The 13,395-nt window shown below is 48.8% G+C and overlaps 1 long non-coding RNA gene across 1 annotated transcript in view; it reads right to left on the reverse strand.

Moving 5' to 3' along the window:
- Positions 1 to 13,395, reverse strand: part of LOC132350896 (uncharacterized) — a 476,060-nt gene that overhangs the window by 94,211 nt on the left and 368,454 nt on the right. The window lies entirely within an intron of this gene.

Genomic DNA, 13,395 nt, shown 5'->3' on the forward strand with positions numbered 1-13,395 from the left:
TGGAAAGAGGTGCCCTATCTCAGACGAGCCCACCAGGCCATTATGACATCTAATCACCCAGGGGGAGACTTGAGCTAACATAATACATAATATAATGTTGCCTATAGCTACAAAAAAAATACATAATATAATGCTGCCTATAGCTACAAAAAAAAGGCTGGTAGGCTCAGATCAGCATTTGTTTTTTGTTTTCTTTAAAAAAAGCATTTGTTTTCCTGCCACTACTATGGTCTGGCAGCATCCCTCACATTCAGAAGAGGGTTCCTACCCCACAGGCGGAGGCATTTCAGAGCCCAAACCCCCTCATTTGAAAGTTGAAGAAGAACAAGTAGAGCGCGTGGGGCTGAGGCGGGGGCGAGGAGCAATGGGGACCCTCCCGGCCACCGGCTCTGTGCATCGGCTTGCCCTGGGGGAGCTGGTGCCACGGGCGGAGACGAGGACCCTGCCTGGACTGTCTCCATGTGCGGAGCGACAGCTGGTGCCACAGGTGAGAGCTTTCTGGATGGAAATAAAACTTTTATTTTTATTGGTATATCTATCACAAATAATTTTACATTCATTCTTGTCACACCAAGTAAACCTGCAAAATGTGTTCAAGAGCTGCCACCGCCTGAGATGCGGTGGCACAAGCTACGTCATGTGTTATTAAGCTTGGAGCCTTGGAACTCTGAAGAAATGAAGTCATGACAGCCTTCGTAAACTGTGTACACTCCCGGGATGGTGCCTGAGACGCAGAGCCAAGGATTGACAGGTGTTTTGCTTCAGAGCAGAGTATATTCATCCTGGAATTCCTTTGGCTACGTGTCACAGTTGGCCGTGGAGAATTTCCATGGAAAGTTGCACTAAATCACGCATATTAAGAGAGGTGGTAAGGCTGAGATGCAATTGTTAATGGAGAAGAATGTCCCCGTGTCACCCTGATGTGAAAAGCTGCAGCTGGGGGAGGACCTCGTGGGGCACCTACGCTGTCGTTCCCAAATCACGTGGGGAGCACCCACCCTCCGCCTCACCCTTCAAGTCTGGAGTCAAGAGAAAGAAGCAAAGGAAGGGATGAGGGTCCATGGGAAGCCCCGCCAGGCCCCGCGGCGGAGCCCCCGGTTTATGGAAACGGATTCATCAGTGTCACGGGCGTTGCTGACATCAAGCTTGCTGTCCATTTCCTCCCACGTGACAGTGACCTTGCCATCTTAGGGGGGGACGAAGTGAGCCCCGCACCCATCAGACCCACTAACCCGTGTCCAGGTCACGCCGCCCCAGGCAGGAAAGGACTGGCACCCGGGTCTCTTAGCCGTGGCGGGAGCCGAGACTGTCCCCGTCCCCGTCCCCGTCCGGAAGAGGCTGCTGCTTCTGTCTCCCCAGGGTCAGGTTCTGCTGCCTCACTTCCCACACTGCTTGTTCCGGCCAGACTAATGCCTCGTAATCCCCACCACCAGAGCCCACCCCCGGTTCTCCGGCCCTCCTGTAAGACTTTGTTCCCTGGCTGTGTTGTGTCCACCCAGCCCCACGGCTGAAATCCACGCTTCTGACCCGTTTCAGGCCTACTGGCCCCAGTCCCTTTCCCGTGGCCACTGGCCCAGCACTCAGGGCTCCTGCCTCCATCTCCTCCGTGGCTCCTCGGGGCGCCGGGGCCACATTCTCAGTGGCCCCCTGCCCCTCACAGGCTGTGCACGTGGAGGAGATAGGGAGGGAGTGAACCCACAAAGCAGAGCCTGAATGGCCATGTGGTTTGGTCAGTAGGCGTCTGGAACCTTCCCTGGGTGTTCCACCCCTGTCCAGCTGAGCTCCACCGGGGCCCCGATCAGGGCCTGGTAGTCACTTGGGTTCTTGAAGCAAGTAGCCTCCAGACACAGAGCGGGCCTCTGAGGAAGGGCTGGGGGGCAGGGCTTGGCTGGGACGGGGGCAAAAGCCAGGTCAGGCGACCATCCGTTCAGCTGGGAGAAGTCTGGGAACAGCTGGCTGGCTCAGGCCTGGGAGACCCTGGGACCACCTGCTCGCTGCAGGTCACACCCCAGTGGGATGGATGTGGCAACTCTGGTGCCGTGCCAGGCCTCCTCGGAATGGTCTGGACCCCAACAGGTGAGTCACTGTGCCCAGCCCCCAGCCCCTGTGTGCTGGGGATGCCCCACAAAGCAGGTTTCCAAGGCCTGGGTCTCTCAAGAAGCTCCCTGAGGTAGTGGCCAGAGCAGAGAGAGACGGGGATGCGATAGGTCTCCTTGGTGCAGGCTTCCTAATATTTGGCTGGTTTGAGGTGGGATTCCTTACTGGAAAGGGCACTCGGTGACCAGTTCTGACCCTGCAGCTCTGTAAACCGGAGAGCACATCACTCCCCCTCTGAGCCCCATTAGCTCATCTCCAGAGGAAGCACCAGACTATCTGCTCTGCAGGCAGGGCTGCTTGGAGAAGCCAGGAAACTAACACACACTACCAAGTTTTCTCTTCATTATAAAATGTGTTTATCACCATCCTTGGTTTGTCCTTAGCGACTGACGGTGAGAAATAGATACTGGGTGTGAAAAAGAAGGTTGATTAGACATTCAAGAATAGGGAACAACCACCTAGGATATTAAGATCATCAAGTCAAGAGAATCCACATTTTTAACCTTTCTCCTCTATTTCTGCAAAGGTTCCTGCCCCTCTGCCCCTGTTTTTGCTCCCACAGTGGGTGTGACGTGTGCCTGGACGGCCAGACGACACAGGTGCAGAGAACCGCTCTTCTGAGAGGGTGTGAGCGCCCGCCCCAGGGGGATGAACTGAAGGACCCTTTCTCCATCCACATCCTCTTGAACTGGACGTGATGGTAGAAATTAGGTCGCATTCGTCTCAGTTTTAGCCAAACGTCAGTAGCTTCATCTTTGCTGCCCTGTCTCTGTTTCTCCACCCGCCATTCACCCCTAACTGGCTCCCATCAGCCCCGGGCCTGCATCACTCCATCCAAGCCGCCACGGTTAAAATCACCAGTGACGGTGACCTTTGGCGAGCGTCCTTTGTACTCAGAGCAGACCTCTGTCTGTGGAGACTCTTCCTGGGATCGAGTGACACAGCCCACCTTCCAGCACGCTCTTGGCTGCTCTATCTCCATCTGCAGACTCTCTCCTCTACCAGGTCACCAAATATCAAAGACTCTCAAGGTTCTTTCTCTCCATTTATACCCTTTCTCTAGGAATTCTCATCTGTGTCCAGTACAATCATAGATTTACATCTCAGCCCAGACTTCTTGTCTGGGCTACAAACCATATACACCAAACAACCTAGTGGTCATCTCTCCATGCAGGGCTCACAGATGTTCACACTCCACAGAGCCAAAAAATTAACTCCCGATCTTCTCCTCCAACCCTGGTCCTCCCCAGCATTCCTTTTCTTAGGAACTAGAACCATGCAATTTGCTGGACAAACCAGGACTTTAACATTCATCCAAACTCCTATCTCTCCTTTATCCACCCATGCAAAGGTCATCCTGTGCAAGCCCTGGAGATCTCACCTCCTCAGTCTCTGTTCCAAACGTTGTCCATCATTGGTCCTGTCCAAGCTGCCACCATATCCGCCCCTGTGACCCCTGACCTCTCCATGTGATAAGCCTCGTCCCCTCCTGTACCTCCCAACCCGACAAAGCGATCTTTTACAAAAAGGCAAAACCGATCATGTTGCCTCCCTGCCTAAAATCCTTCCCATTTTGTAGGCCTTAAAGACGACCTCCCATCGTTCTCAGGGTGAAGACCACAATTCCTTACTCGGCCGTAAGACCCTGCACACGTTCCTCCCTCTCCGAGGACATCACGCCCCTCGATGGCACAGCTTCACGGCAGGAAGAGCACAGCCCTTAGCACAGCTGTTTGGGTGATGATTTGATCGCTGGCCACCTTCACCCACAGGCTGTATTCTTCACAAGGTCTGTTTTGCTCACATTTTATCTCTGTGCCTAGCGTGATGCCTGGTCCAAACAATCCTTATGAACAAATGAGCTAATAATTATTTTAAATGTTTCACCCCAAACCAAAGCACACTGAACCTGAAAACTAGAACCGGGTCCCCACCAGACACCCCAGCGATGGCCCTGGAAAGGCAGCTGGGGCGACGTCTCTGTGTAGAGCTACTGCTCTCTGCTTCATCTTTGCCGGAGCGATGCGGAATCACCTCTGGCTGGACCACGGCTCACCGCCTCCATCAGGACCACTCTGGAGAAGCCGGCCTCCACCCCTCCTCCGCTGCCAGTGCCCGTGGCTCCAGTTTAGACCGTGAAACGTGCCTGTCTTCACGGGCAGCAGAAATTATGCATACATTACGCTCCTCTGGACCCGAGAATGGACTTAGATGTCTTGTTACTGCCCGGTGCGCACTCATGCTTTCTTTCTCTTTATTTCCATTTAAGTATGGCTGGATGGTTTGCCTCACCTCGAATCTGAAATAGTGCTTTTCCACTGAAATGCGTTTATGAGAAGGAGAGAAAACAGTTTGACTGTAAATCTGTGGCTGAGCCTCAGTATTGGTTGGTTAAATCAAGTGCACACTTGCTTTCCTAGGAGCCGCTGACTCAAAACACAAGCCACTGCCATTTTCCTGAAAGTGATTTGGAGTCTAGGGGTGTGACAGGGGAAGGGAGTGAGCGGGCAAAGGGTGGATTTAATGGGGCACGAGTAGGTGGGAGACAGGGCAGCATCTGGGGGGACCAGGAATACAGTCATCGTAGCCAAGAGACAGCGTCTGGACACAGCAACCCACCATGCTTTGAGCCCAGGGACGCGGAGGTTTTACCACGAGGGGTCCAGAGGGAGAGCCGAGGCTTCTTCTGCTTATCTTCACAAATGGCCGGATTTATATAAAGAAATGGCTCATCCAACAGTCAAGGCTCCCTCTGGGGGCAGGTATTATAATGAGAACCAAGCAGAAGCCTGAACTGCTGGTCCTGTGGGCATCTCTCCTTTCACGTCTGCTCCACAGCAGGGAGTGAGAGTGGGAGAATGGGGGGAGAGTTCAGGTGGAGGTGGAGCGGGGCAGGCAGGAAGCAGAAGGAGGTGGCAGAATCCTGGCTATGGACCACAGGTCCCCCCTGCGTCCACCTCCTCCTGCCGGGGCACGCGCAGAGCAAAGCCAGTTCAGAGGCATGAAGGTCGTCTCCAAGTTGTCCTCTGACCTGTACTTCTTTCGTGCTTTCTGGCTAATGAAATATGAGACAAACATCAAACTGCAGAAGCAAATGCCCGTGCTCTCCAACTCAGCCAGTCCTCCTGATGAACATGTGTAGCCACATATTAGAGACCTGGCACTTTTTATGAGTGATAATACGGCGTTTTGCCTCTCATCTGAAGACTTTATTTGCCCAGAAAAGTGCATTCGAGCTTGCCCTGGTTCCTCTGCACTGGCCCCCTGGTGGTACGAGGGTAACGGCTGGAGCCCAGCCGCTGGGCATCCCAAACCTATTAAGGGTGTTTACCACCTGATGACAAGAAAACAGCCCCAAGATCAAGAAGACATCGTCAGAGAGGCTCATCGGCTCTCTTTCAAAGGAAAAAAGGATGTGAAGTCATTAATGCTGAGGATATGAGAATCTTCAGATAACAGCCTAATATGATATTTTGACAGGTATTTGTTTCCATGAAAAGTAATGAATTTCACAAGAGAAACAGATTGGAAAATGATTAAATGGACACAGTGCTTCGGAGCGTGGCTCCCGAGACCACATTCCCTGAATAATGATGTTCTCTGCTGTGATGTGCTGTCTGGGCAGGAGCCCCCTCCAGATACATCAAGCCGATCACGGCGGGGACATCTCCCCCGCCAGTGCCCCCGGAGAGGGGTAATGAAAGACTTCTGCAGTATCTGGGATAGAACCAAGAAAAAGAGTGTGCTTGGGATTTCTCCGAGCAGGAGAATTTTCCAATTTCTTCTTTACTGAACTGCGACTGCCGCATTGATCCCTGATGCTATCCTAGCCATCAGTAATCCACTACCCTCTATCGAACACTTTGTAAAGTTTTCAGAGTTCCCGTCTTTTATGCTTCTTTAAGGGACAAAAGCAGAGGCACAGTCTGCTCTGGACTGGAAGTTTCTCTTGGTTCAAATAGGACATTTTTCTAGGGTCTCTTCACCTGGGCCTCTATTGATAAGGTGTTTTAGTCTGTAGAAGGTTGATCTAAAGGTCAGGTCACATTCTTTAAAAACTGAAAACCTCAGCAGACCATTTCCAGATCCATCCAGTTTCCCAGCTTCCGGCATCTTCCCAGAGCAGTAGCAGTTGCTGTTCAACAATTCTTCTCTCGAACTTCAGCAACTTAGCCGCTCTTGGTGTCAGCAAAGGTTCCAAACTGTGAGGTTCAATGCACACTTCCTTCATGAAGTACCAGTAACAGCCACGTCCACGGGCCAGGGCCATGGCTCCCAGACTGACACCGTGGCACTTCCGGTGGGTCTGAGCTGGGCCCCCCCGCTGGATCCTGTTAGAGTCTGGTGAACAACTTGATCACAGATTCTGCCTAATGACCACAACAGGCCACACGGTGTGTGATGGACCGTCTCAGGGACACAGAGAGAAGGGCTGGGGGACTTGGTTTATGGCCAGGGATGTACCCACGCCAGCCCACCACTCACAGACCCTGGCGGAGCCCAGGCTGGGGCTTGGGGGCTTTGGGTCTGGGCTGCTTGGCCCTGGGCTGTGCTTGGAGAATCAACCGTAGACGAGGTCTTGGTATTAAGACGATCTATAATACATTTATTTCTTGGTTTAAAGGCAGAAGTCCCATTCATGCACTTAATTAAAGCAACTACTATAGATCAAATTTTCACATTGGTAGGATGTCTCTAAAAATCTGCCCTGGGTTTTAGGAGTTAAGCTGCACTGTCATTAGAACTATATTTGAGAAAGAATGTCCCAACTCTGTTGATCAGGGCTCTCCACCCTGGGGTCCAAAGGCAGACAACCTCCTATGCGACCCACTGGGCGGGGGCCTCTCAGTTTTCAGAGCTGGTCAGTACAACCTCCTCAGGGTCTCCAGGAGACTTCCCAAAAATGAAGACATTGCTGAGTTATCAAAAGAAACAGGCATTCCTCTTTTAAAAGATCCAACTTTTCAAAATGTATTAAAACTGAGATGCATATGGTTTATATACACATAAATGTGTGCGCAATTTATGCCAAGGAAGCCAGGGGAAATGTCAACTATAAATTGGGAATGTTTGGCCTTTGGTAAACAAAATATACAGTAGTGGATACGCTCATAAAATTAGACTCAAGTCCTTACTGGCCATCGTAAAGCATGGATGTAACACTAACATCAGTGACTGATTTTACAAAACAGCAAAAACACTCTGGGTGACACCAAACTGGTCCTTTCTCCCCAAGGCCGTGTAGGTTGTAAACTCCTCACTGCATGGGAGGGAGGGGGCCACCTGGGAGGCAGTGACTGTCCAGGGCCTTGGGTCATTCTCTAACATCTAAAAGCCAGGTCCAGTGTGTGATTTGCACATGTGCACCTGCCCAAAAGTTACAGGGTCTCCAAGTTTTTAAATGTTTTATGAATCACTATTCTATGATTTCATAATTTTCCTTACATCGTGATATGAAGATGAAATAAGAAGGGGAGATGACACATGGGATTTTGGAGGGAAAGTGGGCCTAAGAGCCCATTTACTTCCATCCCTCCCTCCTCTGAGCATCACGGAACCACCTTGTTGGGGGGCACAGGGGGTCCTGTTTCATGATCCTTCCGCTAAGCTCGGCTGCTTTCCCATTAAGAACACGGTGCGTTGTGATACCTGCTACTGTGCGGTGGGACAGCCCAGATAAATGCTGGATCCTGAATCTCCTTCTTCTCCCTTCACAGCACAGAGTAGAAAATGGGTAACGATCTTTCCTCAGTCTCAATTTTGCCTTTTATTCTTTTATTCAAAAATATTTCTCATGCACCACATATGCGCCTGATATTTTGCTGGAATGTTCCTTGGCTCCACAGAGCAACGTCCAGCAATGAATGAATGGATGCATTTTGCTGCCCCTATTAACAAAGATGAATGGAATGATGACACCCAGGATTAGGGGACATGGGCAAACTTGATAAGAGGAGTAAAAGCTTGAGCAAAATATTTCTGGTGAGCAAATTGAAAGAAAATATTTTAAATGGCTATGCCCTTTGGCCTAGCAATTTTGCATCTAAGAATCTGTAACAAGTAAATAATTAGAAATACATTTGATAACTTGAATTCAAGGGTTTTCAATACAGTACATTTTATAGCAATGAAAAATATAAAAAGATACCTGAATATCAAGCAATAGGGGATTTCTTAAGTAAATTTTGGTATGCCTACATAATAGAATTCTATAAACCATCAAAATCCTATTATATGAGAACACTACTTGACACAAGAAAAATTCACAATGCATTGAATCTGCAAATTACTTTTCTGGGGAATTCATATCGTTACGACATTGAGTCTTCCTATCCACACATGTGGTATATTTCTCCATTTACTTAGGTCTTCCTTAATAACTTTTAAAATAAATTTTTATTACTTTTTCTTATACATTACTTTAGATTTATTCCTTGATTTTTTCAGATATACTTTATAAGTGTTGGTTGCTGGTGTTAGAAATGCAATTTAATTCAGTAAAATGAGAAAATAGCCACAGTGGCTTTCTTTTGGTGACTATTTTCCTGGTATATCTTTTGTCCAGTCTACAGAAGGATACATAAAATCACACCCTTTTTATATAAAAAAGATAACAATAAATAAAATTATAGTCACAAAAGTAGACTAAAAATCTTACCCCAAAGCGTTAATAGCCTGGGTAGCATGACCACAGGAAATTCTATGTATTTATTTACTGATTTTAGTGCTTGTGACTTTTTTTATTTTTCAAGTTTTCTGCTCTGAATATTTTTTTAATTTGAATAAACATAACAAACATTTTTATTAAAAAATTAATAGTTTTTTCTCTATTGGTCTCCTCTGTATCTCCTCCCCTCTAATAAACTATTAGAGCACAGAGCCGTGTTTAATTTTGCAGATTCCAGACACTGGTTCCATCTGTACATTAGAAGATATATTTCTAGAACTTAGGAATTGTCTACCCTTTTTTTGCAATTCCTCAATTACAGCCTAGTAAACATTGCCTCGTTCAAGCCCTCTCCCTGCAGCCGAGCAGGACGCTATGGGGCCTTCCCAGGGCAGCCCCTTCCCCCATACCCTCTGCTGTAGCTACCTAGATAACAGTATCTAATGCACATTCCTGAGTTGTTTTACAGATGTGAAAACCCCCCACCAAGTGGAAGAAATCAACTACTTGATGACCATGAGCATGTAGCCCCCAGACCTACTGGCGCCTAAGGATTGATGATGTGAACCCCTGTGCCACGGCCCTATTACCTCACTAGCAGCCAGAGAATTGTGCATGAACCGATCACATTCCCTGCCATCCCCCTCCCTCACCTGGCCTTTAAAAATGCTTTGCTGAAACCCTTCAGAGAGCTCCGGGTTTTGTGGGGCATGAGCCAACCGTCTCCTCGCACGGCCCTGCAATAAACCTTTCTCTGCTCCAAACTCCAGCGTTTCGGTGTGTTTGGCCTCACTGTGCGTCGGGCACACGAACCTGCACTAACATCCCCGCAGCCTCCACGAAACAGCCCCTATGGCTGGGGGTGTCGTATATCCACAGATATTGAATCTGGACCCCAGAGAAGACAGTCGTTGTCTGTGGACACTGGAAGGGACCGATCCACCTCGTAAAGTGAAGTGAGGAATTGAGACCCCGGACAACCACCACCCTTTAGCAGGCGTGCATCACACCTGTGGGGACACAACAGTTCATCCCAGTGTGGGGTCTACCAAGAGGCCAGGAACGAAGGGAAGAGCTTCTCAGGTCAGGACCTTCGGAGACGCTCCCAGCATCATCTGCCAACATGGCAAACGCATGAGATGATGAAGGGAGATGGGGGTCGCGGGTGGCCCAGGAGACCGCAGATGCCCTGAGCTGCCCATCGGAAAACCAGGTAGAGAAGGAGGAGAGAAACGTGGCACTAACTGCTCCCTCCAAGGAAGCGATACACAAATTCACTCATAAAAAGGTGCAGGGCTTCCCTGGTGGTGCAGTGGTTGAGAATCCGCCTGCCAATGCAGGGGACACGGGTTCGAGCCCTGGTCTGGGAAGATCCCACATGCCGCGGAGCAACTAGGCCCATGAGCCACAACTACTGAGCCTGCGCGTCTGGAGCCTGTGCTCCACAACTAGAGAGGCCGCGATGGTGAGAGGCCCGCGCACCGCGATGAAGAGTGGCCCCCACTTGCCGCAACTAGAGAAAGCCCTCGCACAGAAACGAAGACTCAACACAGCCATAAATAAATAAATAAATAAATAACATATAAAAAAAGGTGCAACACCAAGGGGTCAACCTCAGAAGCCCGGCTTTCCTTCTCCTAATCCATTGGCTTTACTCCCTAGTGGATGGTCAACTGGGCAGTGGCTATTTCTGGGGAGAAGGTATATCAGTCAGCTCAGGCACCAGAACAAAATATCATAGACCTGGGGGTGCTTAAGCGACAGACATATATTTTTCTACAGTTCTGGAGGCCAAGAAGTTCAAGATCAAGGTCCCTACAGATTCTGTTCTTGGTGGGGGCTCCCTCCCTGGATTGCAGATAGCCACCTTCTCACGGCATCTTCACATGATGAAGAGAGCAAACGATGGGGTCTCTTTGTCTTCTTATAAGAGCACAAGTCCTATCCTGGGGCTCCAACCTCATGACCTCATCTAAACCTAATTACCTCCCAAAGCCCATCACAATGTGATGGCTTCCTAATTCCATCACATCGGGGGTGAGGACTTCAACACATAAATTAGAGGAGGTGAGGGACACACAAACATTAGTCCATAGCAGGAGATGGCCAGCAGTGCCTGCCTAGACCCCTCGCCGAGCACTCAGGTGTCCACAGAGGGCTGGCTGGTAGAGGATGATTCTGTATCTGCCTCCAGGGACCTCTGGATATGGAAACAGGGGCTCTAAGAATTAACCCCAAGTTCACACCTCACCCTGAGAGCAAGCACACATGTCCTGGTTCATTTCTCGTCTCAAATTATGCCCAGAGCTGCCGACTCATAGCTCTTTAGCAATTAGATACTGAGGCGAAGGGACAACACAAAATGCCCCCAAAACATGCATTAATAATGTAAAAAGTGGTGTTAATTAGCATATTATTAATATGCAAATTCTCTTTCATTATGAAATGTAGAAAATTAAATCTCTTTCCCTGTGTAGATTACAGTCTGAGGAAATTTAACTCCAGAGCTGTCCCTTTTTCTCCTTGCTCTGGTCAGAGGGTCCCATCTGGCTCAGCTTCTTTCTGCCGGAGGATGGGCTGCCCTGGCTTTGCCGGGACACGCGATGCTCCCGCATTTCCTCCCAAGTTGAATCCTCCTTTCCCGCGAATTTTAGAGATGATCAAATTCCCAGCTCTTTTGACAGCTGTCTTCAGCAAACCTGAATCCAGACTTGACACAAAGATTAAATGCTCCGCTTCCTGGGACGCCAGTGCCGACCTTCCTTCCATGATGAGATTCCCTTTCCAGGTGCCAGGGCCGTGCTGAGTCGCTGTGTACGTGCTGGTCTGTGCTGCTCGTTTTGCGTTTTGGGGGATTTTTTTGTTTGTTTTGGAAAACCTGAAGAAACGTATCGCTGAGTTGTTTAATGTTCTTTATTCTGACAAGATATAAAACTGTGCTGAAAACGCTGCTTCTCCAGGGCGGTTTCTCAGAGTCATCTGGGAAGCGGGCTTCCGGGGTAGTCCTCAGTTTGGCTCCAGTAAAACTCTTTTCTCATCTTCTTATTGATTGTCTGCTGATTATTTTCGTTGACATTGCCCTGCATTTTATCTACAACTGTACCCCGGTCCCGCCCACCAGTCCTCCAGATCCCCAGCTAACCCCCCGTTTTCCATCCTGCTGGATGATTCTGTCCTCACCTGAGTCCCTCCAAGGCTGGCAGGAACCCCTCTCCTCTTATGCTGAGTGAGTCCCTTCCTACTTGTTCTGGCCACAGGAAAGGTAGACGGCGTGTGGGTGGGATGGATGATGCAGGAAATCTGAGGAACTTAGTGCTGGCAGAGCCACTTCATTTGCTTCGCCGGTCTTGGGTGTCATTTATTTTCTGTTCAGGAAAGCATTTCCCAGATGGAAACATTCATTTGTTTCATTGTTCAAAGTGCCATGCACTCTCCCAGGAAAGCTCCTTCTCCGGGCCGAGGGCCCTGGACGTCCTCCTCCTCTGTATGTCAGCTCTCCAAGTCACAAAAGGAAACCAATCATGCTGACAATCTCGTCACGGTTCCATAACTGCCCTGTGAATTCACCTTCCTTTTCGCTACGATGATTGAATCTCCTGGACTTTATTTCTTGCTTACACAGAAGTTTTCTTCTTCCCGTCAGTTCTTCATTCATCCCCAGATGGTCTCATCAATATTACATGATTATAAGAGATCTATGTTCCCTGGACCCTGGGAAACCACGGCACTACTTTGCCAACTTTGTAAAATGAGAGAATTTTTCTCAATGTTGAGCAAAAAGGCACAGCTTTATTTTCAATAACAATGCTATTTCAGAATTTTTTAAAGCATCATTTTTTGTGTGTGGATCTTTGACGTGAGAGCACATCAGAGCTGCAAGTTACCTAAAATGTTCTTAAAGACTGTCGATGAATAACTATGTCTGAATCCCCATCAAACTCTTCATGTCAACCAAGTGCCTCACATCAAAGTGGAAAAGGGCTTGTAGCTCCTCATAATGAATCGTGACTTTTGGCGCCAAGTGCAATCACTTGGAGGCTACAGATACTTTAATTACCACGATGCCACCATCTGCTTTAACTTGCTTTTTTGGGAAAAGCAGCAAACGAGAGAAAACCTGTGTCTCTAAGAAACTTGTGTCTGTAAGAGGAACCTGGGCCCAGTGGAGCCCGGCAAGGAAGCCCTCTGATTTTTACCTCCCAGATCCTCTCATTACTTCACATATTTGAGGGCCTGCTCAGGGCCAGGCAGGGACCAAGGTAGTAAGTAGATCAACTACTTATAAAGCTGGTACGAAGCAGATAAAGGGTTTATATCCAAAATATACAAAGAACTCACACAATTCAACATCAAAAAAAACCAAACAACCTGATTAAAAAACGGGCAGAGGATCTGAATAGGTATTTTTCCAAAGAAGATATACAGACAGCCAACAGGTACATGAAAAGATGCTCAACATCACTAATCATCAGGGAAATGCAAATCAAAACCACAGTGAGATGTCACCTCACACCCAGAAGAATGTCTATTATCAAAAAGACAACAGGGGCTTCCCTGGTGGCGCAGTGGTTGAGAGTCTGCCTGCCAATGCAGGGGACACGGGTTCGAGCCCTGGTCTGGGAAGATCCCAC

The sequence above is a fragment of the Balaenoptera ricei genome, chromosome 16 (genome assembly GCF_028023285.1).
Source record: "Balaenoptera ricei isolate mBalRic1 chromosome 16, mBalRic1.hap2, whole genome shotgun sequence".
In the NCBI taxonomy this organism is placed as follows: domain Eukaryota; kingdom Metazoa; phylum Chordata; class Mammalia; order Artiodactyla; family Balaenopteridae; genus Balaenoptera; species Balaenoptera ricei.